The sequence below is a fragment of the Oncorhynchus keta genome, chromosome 24 (genome assembly GCF_023373465.1).
Source record: "Oncorhynchus keta strain PuntledgeMale-10-30-2019 chromosome 24, Oket_V2, whole genome shotgun sequence".
Taxonomy (NCBI): Eukaryota; Metazoa; Chordata; class Actinopteri; order Salmoniformes; family Salmonidae; genus Oncorhynchus; species Oncorhynchus keta.
Genome location: NC_068444.1, coordinates 11,474,535 through 11,492,259, shown reverse-complemented (window position 1 = coordinate 11,492,259; position 17,725 = coordinate 11,474,535). Strand labels below are relative to the sequence as shown.

At 45.5% G+C, this 17,725-nt stretch overlaps 1 pseudogene; it reads left to right on the top strand.

Moving 5' to 3' along the window:
* Positions 1 to 15,859, top strand: part of LOC118373714 (dual specificity mitogen-activated protein kinase kinase 6-like) — a 49,683-nt pseudogene extending 33,824 nt beyond the window's left edge.
* Positions 15,860 to 17,725: the final 1,866 nt, after the last annotated feature.

Genomic DNA, 17,725 nt, shown 5'->3' with positions numbered 1-17,725 from the left:
GGATGTAAACAAATTTGTGCACAACATTAGAGTGAAATAAGCTTTTTGTGCGTATGAAAATGTTCTGGGATCTTTTATTTCAGCTCATGAAACATGGGACCAACATTTTACATGTTGTGTTTATATTTTTGTTCAGTATATTAACATATTGCCAGTCTCTCGACCAAGAGGCTATTACAATACAAAATTACTGAATTCATGCTAGATGTTTAATATACTAAGAATGAATAAATACTAGATGCAAACCAATGGGTATGTCTGGGAAGTTAGACCTGCATTCCCCATGTTGATATCCTTCTCCAGTTGCTGATATGTCTGTTCTGTTCTAATGTTCCAACCTTGTGTTCTGTTCTAATGTTCTAACCTTGTGTTCTGTTCTAATGTTCCAACCTTGTGTTCTGTTCTAATGTTCCAACCTTGTGTTCTGTTCTCATGTTCCAACCTTGTGTTCTGTTCTCATGTTCCAACCTTGTGTTCTGTTCTAATGTTCCAACCTTGTGTTCTGTTCTAATGTTCCAACCTTGTGTTCTGTTCTCATGTTCCAACCTTGTGTTCTGTTCTCATGTTCCAACCTTGTGTTCTGTTCTAATGTTCCAACCTTGTGTTCTGTTCTAATGTTCCAACCTTGTGTTCTGTTCTAATGTTCCAACCTTGTGTTCTGTTCTAATGTTCCAACCTTGTGTTCTGTTCTAATGTTCCAACCTTGTGTTCTGTTCTAATGTTCCAACCTTGTGTTCTGTTCTAATGTTCCAACCTTGTGTTCTGTTCTAATGTTCCAACCTTGTGTTCTGTTCTAATGTTCCAACCTTGTGTTCTGTTCTCATGTTCCAACCTTGTGTTCTGTTCTCATGTTCCAACCTTGTGTTCTGTTCTCATGTTCCAACCTTGTGTTCTGTTCTCATGTTCCAACCTTGTGTTCTGTTCTCATGTTCCAACCTTGTGTTCTGTTCTCATGTTCCAACCTCCCTCGTTACAGACAGTGAAGGCTCTGGAACATCTGCACAGCAATCTGTCAGTCATCCACCGAGGTAAGAACAAGCACAGAGTTAAATAGAAGGTTTTATATACGGTATGTTATGTATATCTCCCTCTTGGGTACACCTTACAACAGTTTGCACTAGTGTCCATCTTTTTAAATCTGGAACCTTTAGCGGGGAACCTGCCACATCCGTTTGCGATGTAACAAAAACAACGATGTTACTTGAAACAGCATTTTACATAGCATTTTTACAGATGTGTTTTGTGGGCTGTGTTGAGCAGGACAGATACACTGCATCGTAGTTATGTTCCTGAGGCTAACGAAATCACTTTAAAAGATGTTGTACAATAGGTCTGCATTGGACTAACTGACTTTTACTTCCATCTCACGCCACTCTTCTATTTCTCTGTTTTGTTTTCTCTCTCACTCTCACTCACTCACTCTCTCACTCTCTCTCTCACTCACTCTCTCACTCTCTCACTCTCTCACTCTCACTCTCTCACTCTCACTCTCTCACTCACTCACTCTCTCACTCTCACTCTCTCACTCTCTCTCTCACTCACTCTCTCACACTCTCTCTCTCACACTCTCTCTCACTCTCTCACTCTCACTCACTCACTCTCTCACTCTCACTCTCTCTCTCTCACTCTCTCAACTCAGATGTGAAGCCATCCAACATATTGATCAACACCCAGGGGCAGGTGAAGATGTGTGACTTTGGGATCAGTGGTTACCTTGTGGACTCTGTGGCCAAGACCATGGACGCAGGCTGCAAGCCCTACATGGCGGTGAGCGGTGGTGTGGGCGTGGGTGGTTGTGGGTGAGCGGTTGTGTGGGGGTGGGTGGTTGTGGGTATGCAGTGGTGAGCTCCAATCCATCAAACAAGGAGCAGATGGGGCATGTGCGTCAATGCAGCATGCCGTTCAGACTTTGTGGCTGTGATATTATCTAGTGGGAACTCGTTAGCATGGCAGGTTTTGGTACATTCTTGCCGTGGGCTAAAAACGAAAGAGAAAATCATACCTGCTTGTTCTAATTGTGTAGTACCTCGTCTGTTCTCCTTTCTGTTTTGTCAACTTTTCTGCATGGACCCTGAAGTAGGCTACGGCAGTTTTTGTATATTTTTCCCACCTTGACTTAGTGCTAGCGCGCTAGCTGACGGACATCTGGAATCTATCAATTTTGGGTTCCCCTGACTCCATCGTCCCGGCGAGGCGCCCTCCTCCCCCTCGCTTTGGTAGCTACCTCAGTACTTTTTTCAAAGTTTTACCAGGATGGGCCCCAGCCATCAATCTGTTAGTCTGCTCTACATTTATATTACATTTTAGTTCGCTATCTCTCTTTGCTCCTAATCTGCGGTTATGTTTTAGTTGTGTTCTAGCTGGTCTTCAGTAGTTGGGCTCTAGCTTGCCGACCATAACCATGGTTGTTGGCTAGGCTAATAGCTAGTTGGCTAAATAGCTGACGTTAGCTGGCTGGCTAGCTTGCTGCATATAGCTAACATTCTTTGATAACTGATTAGATGGTGTTATCTATTTTCAAAACTTTGGTTTTCTTTAATGCAGCTGTAAGCTAGGTGTTGATAGCAACTGGCTGACTCATGCACAGCTAGTAGGGCTAATGTTAGCAGGCTAGTTGGCTAGCAACCTAGCCAGTTGATTTGTATTGATACTTTATGAATGTATTTGCTTCTAAGTTGTCTGAAAATTAAACTAAAGCCAGTAGTCATCAGTGGAAACGATTTGGTTTAATTTGAAGTTATTTCTGCTGGAGTTTACATTATAGGGAATGACCGCCTAGTGGGTTAACTGCCTGTTCAGGGGCAGAATGACAGATGTGTACCTTGTCGGCTCGGGGATTCGAACTTGCAAACTTTCGGTTACTAGTCCAATGCTCTAACCACTAGGCTACCCTGCCGCCCCATATTACATCACACCCCGGAAAAACATTTTCCTTCAGCATCCTTCAGCATGCTTCAGAATTCGGATAGGTTTTGCTTCCCGAGAGGCGCAGCGGTCTAAGGCACTGCATCCTACAGATCCTGGTTCGATCCCGGGCTGTGTCGCAGCTGGCCGCAACTGGGAGACCCATGAGGCGGCGCACAATTGGCCCAGCGTCGTCCCGGTTAGGGGAGGGTTTGGCCGGCCGGGATGTCCTCTTCCCATCGCGCTCTAGTGGCTGAGACGGTCGCCAGTTGTGCCGTGTTTCCTCCGACACATTGGTGCGCCTGACTTCCGGGTTTAGCGAGTAGCGTGTCAAGAAGCAGTGCGGCTTGACAGGCTCGTGTTTCTGAGGATGCACGGCTCTCGACCTTCGCCTCACCCGAGTCTGTACGGGAATTGCAGCGATGGGACAAGACCTTAACTACCAATTGGATATCACGAAAAAAGGGGTTTAAAAAAAGGGGTTTAAAGTGTCTTAATAATTATGTTTTAAAAAATAGAAAAGAGAGGTAACTTCGCAGTGGGCCTTTTTGATGTGTTTACTCATGAAAATCCATATGTCACACGTGGTAACGTTTATGCTATCTACCCTTTTAATAACCTCCAGTGTGCCCAAACAGTGTGTCCACGGGGCCATTTGATTGACTGAGGCAGTCTTTTAGTGCCATGGTAACGCTCAGAGAACAGACCGGGCTGTGTGTGTTCAAGAGGTACAGATGACGGAGGAGGTTGGGTCGTCTAGGACAACTGTCAGTTAGCGACGCTAAAGTGATATGTGTGTGTGTGTGTGTGTGTGTGTGTGTGTGTGTGTGTGTGTGTGTGTGTGTGTGTGTGTGTGTGTGTGTGTGTGTGTGTGTGTGTGTGTGTGTGTGTGTGTGTGTGTGTGTGTGTGTGTGTGTGTGTGTGTGTGTGTGTGTGTGTGTCATTCTGTCCCCTAGCCGGAGAGGATCAACCCAGAGACTAATCAGAAAGGCTACAATGTCAAGTCTGACATTTGGAGTTTAGGAATCACTATGGTGAGTCTCAATTTTATATAACTTTTTATTATTAATATTTATGCAGCTTTAATTTATTATAACAAAATTGTTATGTGATTATTACACTAGTAGGTATATTAAAAAAATAATAATAATAAATAAATATCTACATTAAACTAGCAACCTCTGATAAATAATTGTAACTACAGATAAATAATTGTATTTTATTTTTCCTGAATGATGTCTTCACTATGTAACCAGTACGTTGTATTCATTGTCAGTAATAGCCTTAAGTGAGCAGATAAGAGTTCTGTTGAATTGAAATGCATTGCTGTTCATACAGAACAGGTTCTTCATGTTCAACAAAAAGCCTTCTCTGTGAGACACGATGACACACTACGGCTCTGCTCTAGACTAACTGGTGTCTAGACATTTTATTAGGAGAGTTGTTACATATTCCTAGCTCTCATGTGCACGTCCTGAACTGTGTCACACCCAAAGAACAGTTTTGGTTTTTAAAATACATTTGATGGTCCTCCCCAACTGCCTATGGTAGTTTTCAGTAATGAAACACTGTCCAGGGTCATAAACCACCCAATTGCACGTTTGTATGTACATCATATTTAAATTTTCTGCATTTTATGTACAGTAATAAAATGGTGCCTGACCTCTATTCCCTGCACTGTGATATCCTGTGCCCCCTTCTTCAGATTGAACTGGCCATCCTGCGGTTCCCCTATGACTCCTGGGGCACACCCTTCCAGCAGCTGAAGCAGGTGGTGGAGGAACCATCGCCCCAGCTCCCTGCTGACCAGTTCTCCCCTGAGTTGGTTGACTTCACCTCCCTGTGGTATGTTCTCCTCTCCCTGTAAAGCTAGTCTGGTTCTATATCTGTTATGGCTGTCTTTCTTTTCTTTCCAACTCTATGGTCATTGTTATGATTGTTATGCCAGAGACGACAGTTAGAGTTGGCATCAGAAACAGATCTAGGACCAGGCTACCTGTTCATCACCTAGTCCCTCCAGGCTACCTGTACATCATCTAGTCCCTCCAGGCTACCTGTACATCATCTAGTCCCTCCAGGCTACCTGTTCATCATCTAGTCCCTCCAGGCTACCTGTTCATCATCTAGTCCCCCCAGGCTACCTGTTCATCATCTAGTCCCCCCAGGCTACCTGTACATCATCTAGTCCCTCCAGGCTACCTGTTCATCATCTAGTCCCTCCAGGCTACCTGTACATCATCTAGTCCCTCCAGGCTACCTGTTCATCATCTAGTCCCTCCAGGCTACCTGTTCATCACCTAGTCCCTCCAGGCTACCTGTACATCATCTAGTCCCTCCAGGCTACCTGTACATCATCTAGTCCCTCCAGGCTACCTGTACATCATCTAGTCCCTCAAGGCTACCAGTACATCATCTAGTCCCTCCAGGCTACCTGTTCATCATCTAGTCCCTCCAGGCTACCTGTACATCATCTAGTCCCTCCAGGCTACCAGTACATCATCTAGTCCCTCAAGGCTACCTGTACATCATCTAGTCCCTCAAGGCTACCAGTACATCATCTAGTCCCTCCAGGCTACCTGTTCATCACCTAGTCCCTCCAGGCTACCTGTTCATCATCTAGTCCCTCCAGGCTACCTGTACATCATCTAGTCCCTCCAGGCTACCTGTTCATCATCTAGTCCCTCCAGGCTACCTGTACATCATCTAGTCCCTCCAGGCTACCTGTACATCATCTAGTCCCTCCAGGCTACCTGTACATCATCTAGTCCCTCCAGGCTACCTGTACATCATCTAGTCCCTCCAGGCTACCTGTACATCATCTAGTCCCTCCAGGCTACCTGTACATCATCTAGTCCCTCCAGGCTACCTGTACATCATCTAGTCCCTCCAGGCTACCTGTTCATCATCTAGTCCCTCCAGGCTACCTGTACATCATCTAGTCCCTCCAGGCTACCTGTACATCATCTAGTCCCTCCAGGCTACCTGTTCATCACCTAGTCCCTCCAGGCTACCTGTTCATCACCTAGTCCCTCCAGGCTACCTGTACATCATCTAGTCCCTCCAGGCTACCTGTACATCATCTAGTCCCTCCAGGCTACCTGTTCATCATCTAGTCCCTCCAGGCTACCTGTTCATCATCTAGTCCCTCCAGGCTACCTGTCATCATCTAGTCCCTCCAGGCTACCTGTACATCATCTAGTCCCTCCAGGCTACCTGTACATCATCTAGTCCCTCAAGGCTACCAGTACATCATCTAGTCCCTCCAGGCTACCTGTACATCATCTAGTCCCTCCAGGCTACCTGTACATCATCTAGTCCCTCCAGGCTACCTGTACATCATCTAGTCCCTCCAGGCTACCTGTACATCATCTAGTCCCTCCAGGCTACCTGTTCATCATCTAGTCCCTCCAGGCTACCTGTTCATCATCTAGTCCCTCCAGGCTACCTGTTCATCATCTAGTCCCTCCAGGCTACCTGTTCATCATCTAGTCCCTCCAGGCTACCTGTTCATCATCTAGTCCCCCAGGCTACCTGTACATCATCTAGTCCCTCCAGGCTACCTGTACATCATCTAGTCCCTCCAGGCTACCTGTTCATCATCTAGTCCCTCCAGGCTACCTGTTCATCATCTAGTCCCCCAGGCTACCTGTACATCATCTAGTCCCTCCAGGCTACCTGTACATCATCTAGTCCCTCCAGGCTACCTGTTCATCATCTAGTCCCTCCAGGCTACCTGTACATCATCTAGTCCCTCCAGGCTACCTGTACATCATCTAGTCCCTCCAGGCTACCTGTACATCATCTAGTCCCTCCAGGCTACCTGTTCATCACCTAGTCCCTCCAGGCTACCTGTTCATCATCTAGTCCCTCCAGGCTACCTGTACATCATCTAGTCCCTCCAGGCTACCTGTACATCATCTAGTCCCTCCAGGCTACCTGTACATCATCTAGTCCCTCCAGGCTACCTGTACATCATCTAGTCCCTCCAGGCTACCTGTTCATCATCTAGTCCCTCCAGGCTACCTGTACATCATCTAGTCCCTCCAGGCTACCTGTACATCATCTAGTCCCTCCAGGCTACCTGTACATCATCTAGTCCCTCCAGGCTACCTGTACATCATCTAGTCCCTCCAGGCTACCTGTACATCATCTAGTCCCTCCAGGCTACCTGTACATCATCTAGTCCCTCCAGGCTACCTGTACATCATCTAGTCCCTCCAGGCTACCTGTTCATCACCTAGTCCCTCCAGGCTACCTGTACATCATCTAGTCCCTCCAGGCTACCTGTACATCATCTAGTCCCTCCAGGCTACCTGTTCATCATCTAGTCCCCCCAGGCTACCTGTTCATCATCTAGTCCCTCCAGGCTACCTGTACATCATCTAGTCCCTCCAGGCTACCTGTACATCATCTAGTCCCTCCAGGCTACCTGTACATCATCTAGTCCCTCAAGGCTACCAGTACATCATCTAGTCCCTCCAGGCTACCTGTACATCATCTAGTCCCTCCAGGCTACCTGTACATCATCTAGTCCCTCCAGGCTACCTGTACATCATCTAGTCCCTCCAGGCTACCTGTACATCATCTAGTCCCTCCAGGCTACCTGTTCATCATCTAGTCCCTCCAGGCTACCTGTACATCATCTAGTCCCTCCAGGCTACCTGTTCATCATCTAGTCCCTCCAGGCTACCTGTACATCATCTAGTCCCTCCAGGCTACCAGTACATCATCTAGTCCCTCCAGGCTACCTGTACATCATCTAGTCCCTCCAGGCTACCTGTTCATCATCTAGTCCCTCCAGGCTACCTGTACATCACCTAGTCCCTCCAGGCTACCTGTACATCATCTAGTCCCTCCAGGCTACCTGTACATCATCTAGTCCCTCCAGGCTACCTGTTCATCATCTAGTCCTCCAGGCTACCTGTTCATCATCTAGTCCCTCCAGGCTACCTGTACATCATCTAGTCCCTCCAGGCTACCTGTACATCATCTAGTCCCTCCAGGCTACCTGTACATCATCTAGTCCCTCCAGGCTACCAGTACATCATCTAGTCCCTCCAGGCTACCTGTACATCATCTAGTCCCTCCAGGCTACCTGTACATCATCTAGTCCCTCCAGGCTACCTGTACATCATCTAGTCCCTCCAGGCTACCTGTACATCATCTAGTCCCTCCAGGCTACCTGTTCATCATCTAGTCCCTCCAGGCTACCTGTTCATCATCTAGTCCCTCCAGGCTACCTGTTCATCATCTAGTCCCTCCAGGCTACCTGTTCATCATCTAGTCCCTCCAGGCTACCTGTTCATCATCCAGTCCCCCAGGCTACCTGTACATCATCTAGTCCCTCCAGGCTACCTGTACATCATCTAGTCCCTCCAGGCTACCTGTTCATCATCTAGTCCCTCCAGGCTACCTGTTCATCATCTAGTCCCCCAGGCTACCTGTACATCATCTAGTCCCTCCAGGCTACCTGTACATCATCTAGTCCCTCCAGGCTACCTGTTCATCATCTAGTCCCTCCAGGCTACCTGTACATCATCTAGTCCTTCCAGGCTACCTGTACATCATCTAGTCCCTCCAGGCTACCTGTTCATCATCTAGTCCCTCCAGGCTACCTGTACATCATCTAGTCCCTCCAGGCTACCTGTACATCATCTAGTCCCTCCAGGCTACCTGTACATCATCTAGTCCCTCAAGGCTACCTGTACACCATCTAGTCCCTCCAGGCTACCTGTACATCATCTAGTCCCCCAGGCTACCTGTACATCATCTAGTCCCTCCAGGCTACCTGTTCATCATCTAGTCCCTCCAGGCTACCAGTACATCATCTAGTCCCTCCAGGCTACCTGTTCATCACCTAGTCCCTCCAGGCTACCTGTACATCATCTAGTCCCTCCAGGCTACCTGTACATCATCTAGTCCCTCCAGGCTACCTGTTCATCATCTAGTCCCTCCAGGCTACCAGTACATCATCTAGTCCCTCCAGGCTACCTGTACATCATCTAGTCCCTCCAGGCTACCTGTACCTCATCTAGGGACTGTCTAGAGAGCTTGTTGGAGTGAGACTCACAAGACCATTGCTCTTGACAATTTTTCCCATGTTGTTGTAATAACCACAATCCCTTTATGACCAGGAATGAATGTGATGCATGTGCCCAGGTTTCCGAAAGCTACCCTCTGTGGAGTGTCTTAACATTCACTCTCACCAGCCTGTTATGTCCACTGTTAGGTCTTCACACCAAGTATTTCCTATCTACTCATGTTGTGTTTTTCCCTTCCCGTAACCCATAATTGTTATGAATTTGTTTTACATGTAGACCTACGGTAGAGGAACATAAATGTCATTTTCCCCGACATTTTTAACCTTGCTCATCGGTTATCTTTGTCTGTTGTGTTGTACAATGTCGGCCCTAGTTGTTGTCGGTCTTACGGCTGTCCAAAATGGAACCTATTGCTTCTCGTATGTAATGCACTGCATTTGACCAGTGCTAATCTCTCTTTGATAATTGGTCACATACTGCACATTGTGTATCCACATTCTAAGTACCATCTCAAGTCCTGTTATTACTCATGCATGCAGGTATTCATCATTAATCTCTTACCAGGATGTTTATCCCACGTTTAGCTGGGCTTTGGCATAATTTACCAGTAGAGCTGTGGTTTAATTCAGCCGGGTCAGATGGTAAAGCAGGATTTTCCAGAAGTGGATCAACAGCATTGTTTTATACCCCGGTGACTCAACTGTTTATGTGACAATAGGAAATTAGAATACCTGAGCAAACCTCTCCTCTGTCTTGAATAGAGACTATCCTCCTGTTGAAGAGGGGTCTATAAACATGTCCAATGGGAAGAGGGGTCTATAAACATGTCCAATGGGAAGAGGGGTCTATAAACATGTCCAATGGGAAGAGGGGTCTATAAACATGTCCAATGGGAAGAGGGGTCTATAAACATGTCCAATGGGAAGAGGGGTCTATAAACATGTCCAATGGGAAGAGGGGTCTATAAACATGTCCAATGGGAAGAGGGGTCTATAAACATGTCCAATGGGAAGAGGGGTCTATAAACATGTCCAATGGGAAGAGGGGTCTATAAACATGTCCAATGGGAAGAGTGGTCTATAAACATGTCCAATGGGAAGAGGGGTCTATAAACATGTCCAATGGGAAGAGTGGTCTATAAACATGTCCAATGGGAAGAGGGGTCTATAAACATGTCCAATGGGAAGAGTGGTCTATAAACATGTCCAATGGGAAGAGGGGTCTATAAACATGTCCAATGGGAAGAGGGGTCTATAAACATGTCCAATGGGAAGAGGGGTCTATAAACATGTCCAATGGGAAGAGGGGTCTATAAACATGTCCAATGGGAAGAGGGGTCTATAAACATGTCCAATGGGAAGAGTGGTCTATAAACATGTCCAATGGGAAGAGGGGTCTATAAACATGTCCAATGGGAAGAGTGGTCTATGTAAAATGGTCCTTCTGTAGCTCAGTTGGTAGAGCATGGCGCTTGTAACGCCAGGGTAGTGGGTTCGATTCCCGGGACCACCCATACGTAGAATGTATGCACACATGACTGTAAGTCGCTTTGGATAAAAGCGTCTGCTAAATGGCATATATTATTATTATTATTATTATTATAAAATGGGGGCATTGGAGATACTCTTACCCCACAATATCAGGCATACACACTAGAGCACTGCACAGGCATGAATTGTCTCAGCCCTCATGCCCACAAAGCCTCAGCCCTACCCTAGCCATGCCCACAAAGTTCAGGCCCTACTCTAACCAGGCCCACAAAGTCAGGCCCTACTCTACCCAGGCCCACAAAGTCAGGCCCTACTCTACCCAGGCCCACAAAGTCAGGCCCTACTCTACCCAGGCCCACAAAGTCAGGCCCTACTCTACCCAGGCCCACAAAGTCAGGCCCTACTCTACCCAGGCCCACAAAGTCAGGCCCTACTCTACCCAGGCCCGATTTAGCTTTTGCCAAATGATAGGAAATCAGAAATAACTTCCTCCGTTAGAGTCCGTTAGGCACAGCTGCACAACATAGCTCTTAAAGGGGCAGTGGCGTCTTTAAAAGGAAAATGACATACTTTGTAATTAGAATCCCCAAAATAAAATGTTGAGTGAATAAGAATGAGTAATGAATTATATGTATTCATATTTATAATACAGTTATTAGTATTCTTAATAATGACCATTTGGACGTGTCCAATGGAGTAAATGCAGATGGATAAACCCTAGTTATACTGCATGTTATAGGCTGAAGTTGATCGTGCTTATTGCTAATAGCACATCTGATAATATAGACCATGCATAGAAATTGTACTTTAGATGGTGTCAGCATTATTTTTTATTTTAATACACTTTGAGGTGTAATGTCCTTTCTAAAAAAAAGTCACCAGAACTGAGCTTTTCACTCCTTCTACATATAAATGATCTCGACGAAGATCCCGGACCCTCTAAGCAAGGGGACTGGAATTAGGCAATCTCACAGTTTTAATATGTACAAAATTAGCCTCTTTCTCTAAAAGCATGATGGTCATGACTTTCCTAGATGAAAGGGGAGGTTAACTTTGCCCCAGACAACCAATCAAATCCAGTTTCGGTAAGAAGACGTCTACTTGGCCCCAGACAACCAATCAAATCCAGTTTCGGTAAGAAGACGTCTACTTTGCCCCAGACAACCAATCAAATCCAGTGTTGGTAAGAAGACGTCTACTTTGCCCCAGACAACCAATCAAATCCAGTTTCAGTAAGAAGACGTCTACTTGGCCCCAGACAACCAATCAAATCCAGTTTCAGTAAGAAGACGTCTACTTGGCCCCAGACAACCAATCAAATCCAGTTTCAGTAAGAAGACGTCTACTTGGCCCCAGACAATCAATCTGAGATCCACTTAAATGTCAGTCATGGCATTTATTTGTTGCTTTTACCCCTGAGCTAATGAACTCTCACATGGCAGAAGGGAGGATAGATCACATGCTGAACACTGAACACTGTACTACAATTTATTGTAATTTTTTTTATCTCTGTCTCTTTTGTTTCTTCTCAACTGTTATTTTTACTCTGTTAACAGTTCCACGTTCGCTTGCAGCTGATGCAATCATTCAGTCTGCCTGGACTGGGAGATACCCTACCAGATATTACGAATCTAATCTTCTATCTCATTGCCCATTTTCATTCTCAGCTTAAAGAAAAATTCCAAAGAGCGGCCAAACTACCCAGAACTCATGGTGAGTGTGTTTTGAATTTAGGAGATCTCCCGTTATGTGGACACAATAATGTGTCCTCTTGCATTTACCATTAGTTCACCACTAGATGGCAGAATTAGTCCAGTGATACATCATGTTTTGTAATCAATCAAATTTCAATCAAATGTATTTATGAAGCCCTTCTTACATCAGCTGATGTCACAAAGTGCTGTACAGAAACCCAGCCTAAAACCCCAAACAGCAAGCAATGCAGGTGTAGAAGCACGGTGACTAGGAAAAACTCCCTAGAAAGGCCAAAACCTAGGAAGAAACCGAGAGAGGAACCAGACTATGAAGGGTGCCCAGTCCTCTTCTGGCTGTGTCGGGTGGAGATAATAACAGATCATGGCCAAGATGTTCAAATGTTCATAGATGACCAGCAGTGTCAAATAATAATAATCACAGTGGTTGTAGAGGGTGCAACAGGTCAGCACCTCAGGAGTAAATGTCAGTTGGCTTTTCATAGCCGATCATTCAGAGTATCTCTACCGGTCCTGCTGTCTCTAGAGAGTTGAAAACCACAGGTCTGGGACAGGTAGCATGCCCGGTGAACAGGTTAGGGTTCCATAGCCGCAGGCAGAACAGTTGAAACTGGAGTAGCAGCACGGCCCGGTGGACTGGGGACAGCAAGGAGACATCAGGCCAGGTAGTCCTGAAGCATGGTCCTAGGGTCCTCTGAGAGAGAGAGAAAAAGAAAGAAAGAAAGAAAGAAAGAAAGAAAGAAAGAAAGAAAAAGAGAGAGAATTAGAGAGAATTAGAGAGAGCATACTTAAATTCACACAGGACACCGGATAAGACAGGAGAAGTACTCCAGATATAACAGACTGACCCTCGCCCCCTGACACATAAATTATAGCATTATAAATACTGGAGGCTGACACAGGAGGGGTCAGGAGACACATCATCTCCCCATTTAATCTTCTCCCCACTTCGTTTAGATTTTTATCCAATCAATGCAATTGATTATATATCAAACTGTTGTTGAGGATATTATTTTAATGTTATATTTGATTCTGCATAAATCAGTCTCTTCTTTTCTTGTGGTTTCTTCTCTCCATCCCAGCAACATCCCTTCTTCATCTCCCATGAATCCTTAGACACCGACGTGGCTAGCTTTGTCAAGGTCATCCTCGGGGACTGACGAGCGCCCTGATCAAACCCAACCCAATGCTCTGACCAATGGCCACGGGGGAGGCAGACCTACAAAAAAAAGCACCAATCACAAACCCTATTACCTGCGGGACTCCACCCCCTCCCTAGTTCCCGACCCCCTCCCTTTGGCACAGTGCAGATGGACATTAGAGGAACTCAGAGGAACTGAGTGAGGAGTTAACCTTGAGGCCTAAAGGCTCTTGCATATTAGATATGGGCAGGGGGCCAAGATGGGGGAAATTACTGGAATTTAATAATAATCTGGCTTAATTTAAATGTATAATAATATCTGTATGAAAAGTGATTTCCCCCTCTCCTCGACCTCTAAATTTGTCCCACCCTTGTTACTGTACTAGACCCAGTACTAAAACAGATTTCATTGTTAAATGTTAGTGAATTAAGCAGCGTGTGGATTATGCCCTGTCCTATACAGTACCACAGCATGAGTCATAATACCCATAAAACCTAGCGGTCAAACAGGGAAATGGTTCCAATCATTTTTCCCCATTGGGGATTTTAGAAACACTTAAAATAAGGGCTGTGTTTGGTGTAGACTTACCGTGACATAACGTTTTGATAACCTTGTAAATCTCTCTCAGACGAGGTGTCTTTCATCAATATATTCGCCTGTATTTACCCCCCCCCCAAAATGAAATGCTAATTAGCTGCTAATGTTGCTATCGTAAAGATCTACAAATGTCGTGATGATCTGGACTGCCGAATCGAGGCAAAGGTAAGAATCTCTGGATCACAGGAGGCTGCTGAGGGGAGGCTCATAATAACGGCTGGAATGGCATCAAACACAAGGAAACCATGTGTTGAAAACCATGTGTTGGGGCCTCCCGGGTGGCGCAGTGGTTAAGGGCGCTGTCCTGCAGCGCTAGCTGTGCCATCAGGCTCTGTCGTAACCGGCCGCGACCGGGAGGTCCGTGGGGCGACGCACAATTGGGCTAGCGTCGTCCGGGTTAGGGAGGGTTTGGCCGGCAAGGGATGTCCTTGTCTCAATTCGCACCAGCGACTCCTGTGGCGGGCCGGGCGCAGTGCACGCTAACCGAGGCCCATGGTGTTTCCTCCGACACATTAGTGCGGCTGGCTTCCGGGTTGGATGCGCGCTGTGTTAAGAAGCAGTGCGGCTTGGTTGGGTTGTGTATCGGAGGACGCATGACTTTCAACCTTCGTCTCTCCCGAGCCCGTACGGGAGTTGTTGCGACGAGACAAGATAGTAGCTACTAATACAATTGGATACCACGAAATTGGGGAGAAAACAGGGTAAAGAAAAAAAGAGAAAAAAAAGAAACCATGTGTTGGATACCATTCCATTAATTGTGTTTCAGCCATCCTCCCCAATTAAGGTGACACCAGCCGCCTGTGCTCTGGATTAATTATCTGATATTAGTAATTAATAAATTGGCTACATTTCTTTAAATGGGCAATTCTGTGAAGTGTCTAGTGCAAGTTTTAAATTGACAATACCTGTTAGCAAAGGTGTATTTTTATTTATTTATTTTTACATTTTATTTTATTTGAAGGAGCTTGCAGTGATTTGTAATTTGCATGTTGTCTGCTTTGATGCTAATAAGCATTTGTTTAAATCTGAAAGTCACCTTGTCTTAGAGACATTTACATTATCATAACGTCACGTCGGGCTAAACAGCCCTTATTTTAAGTGTTTATAAATTCCCCAATGGGGATAAATGAATGGTTGAAAAACGATTGGAACCATTTCCCTGTTTGACCGCTAGGTTTCATGGGTATTAGGACACCTCTCTATTGGTCGACCCTTGAATTATTTTCAAACCCAATGTAAGAAAACAGAAAACAGTTTTTTAAAAACAAAACAAAAAAAACAACTGAAAGTGATATGAATATATGTATAATCTCAATGTTTGTATTATACTCAAGCTCAAGTGTTGTATTGGTTTACTAATTCACTGCATGTACAGAAAATATATAATATAGAATGGGACTGGTATCAGTCGCCTGTGAAAGGAGCGAGAGATTCAGATTCTCAACTCTCCAGTGGTTCAGCAGGACACAGGTCTGTAATGGTCTCATTCAGAAGTGCAGTGGGTTTGTCAATGGAAGTTACTGCTCTTTGCTCTCAACTGCACTCTCATGTATAGGTCTACTACACATTGTGGGCTTTGTGTGTGTGTTCGGTGTCTCTGTGTGTGTGTGTGTTCGGTGTCTCTGTGTGTGTGTGTGTGTTCGGTGTCTCTGTGTGTGTGTGTGAGAGGAGTGTGCGTCTGTGTTTATGTGGGCTCCTTCTATGTGTGTTACATGGGTTTTAAAGTGAAGTATATGTGGTCGTTGTGGTCCTAGTCACTTCCTGAATATTCTTCGCTTCTGAGCCAGTCACAATACTTTCCCCACTGTTGAACTGGAATAGACTGATAGTTATACTGATATTATTTTTATTATTATTATTATATAGCTTATATTTATGTATACTGATGAGATACAGGATACTGATATATATTAACTGCTGTTTTCCCTTTGAAAACTTAGTATTAACAATATACCGTCTTATTTTACTGTGTGCGTGTGTGTGTGTGTGGTGCCGTTCTTGACAGAATGCTTTAATGAATCAGTTACTTATAACACAAGCCTTATCTGTGCCTCTAAAAATACAGAAAACAAAATAACTGTTGCCAGGGAAACGAGATGTTCTGTATTCAACAAGGCAAGTCGTCCACCCCCCCCCACCCACACTTTATTCACTCGGGCATGTGCCCCTTTCTATCCAATGGGGTAATTTATGGACAATATTTAGGGTGTGCCCCTTTTGGCTCAAGAACACCCCCAGAGGCAAACATAATGTACAGTTCTTTAGTTCACTGTTAACTCCTCCACATTACTCGACATAATCATCAAATCTACTCTACCTGCTGAACACTGCAGGAGCATATCGACTCACAATTAGTTTGCATAGGTTCTATAATGGAGCTGTTTTTGCACTTACCCCCCTCTCCCTCGATCCCCATTTTTCTTTATCATTAAGTTGACCTATTTGGACTACAATATCATATTAACTCACTACTTGCATAGGCTTCAAAATGTATTTGCATGGCATACTCTCTCACCCCTCTCCACCCCCCGACCGAACCCAGTCTACTAGATTGTGACAGTCGTGCCAGTCTTTGGTTTACCACAACTGTGGGATGAATAGAGTGACGTGTGCAGTGGTAGTTCGACGTCAATGTCAAAACACATACAACTCATTTACATGAGATTCAAAATACATCATGATAATAATTAAACACTTCTGCAACTGTAGTCTAGTTTGACAGAAGCCTTGGTTGTTGCTTGTTATTCGTGTGGTGGCTGATACTGTATAGAGGTCGACGTCCGTTACTCTACTGCTGCTTTCTGAGAGTGACTGGCAAGATGGCTGATGCTCCTGAGCCTCTGCCATGATGGAAGTACTACTGTAAACGTTACGATGCTTTCTGAGAGTGACTGGCAAGATGGCTGATGCTCCTGAGCCTCTGCTTTTATGGAAGTACCACTGTAAACGTTACGATGCTTTCTGAGAGTGACTGGCAAGATGGCTGATGCTCCTGAGCCTCTGCCGTGATGGAAGTACTACTGTAAACGTTACGATGCTTTCTGAGAGTGACTGGCAAGATGGCTGATGCTCCTGAGCCTCTGCCATGATGGAAGTACTACTGTAAACGTTACGATGCTTTCTGAGAGTGACTGGCAAGATGGCTGATGCTCCTGAGCCTCTGCTGTGATGGAAGTACTACTGTAAACGTTACGATGCTTTCTGAGAGTGACTGGCAAGATGGCTGATGCTCCTGAGCCTCTGCCATGATGGAAGTACTACTGTAAACGTTACGATGCTTTCTGAGAGTGACTGGCAAGATGGCTGATGCTCCTGAGCCTCTGCTGTGATGGAAGTACCACTGTAAACGTTACGATGCTTTCTGAGAGTGACTGGCAAGATGGCTGATGCTCCTGAGCCTCTGCTTTTATGGAAGTACTACTGTAAACTTTACGATGCTTTCTGAGAGTGACTGGCAAGATTGCTGATGCTCCTGAGCCTCTGCCATGATGGAAGTACTACTGTAAACGTTACGATGCTTTCTGAGAGTGACTGGCAAGATGGCTGATGCTCCTGAGCCTCTGCTTTTATGGAAGTACCACTGTAAACGTTACGATGCTTTCTGAGAGTGACTGGCAAGATGGCTGATGCTCCTGAGCCTCTGCTTTTATGGAAGTACCACTGTAAACGTTACGATGCTTTCTGAGAGTGACTGGCAAGATGGCTGATGCTCCTGAGCCTCTGCCGTGATGGAAGTACTACTGTAAACGTTACGATGCTTTCTGAGAGTGACTGGCAAGATGGCTGATGCTCCTGAGCCTCTGCCGTGATGGAAGTACTACTGTAAACGTTACGATGCT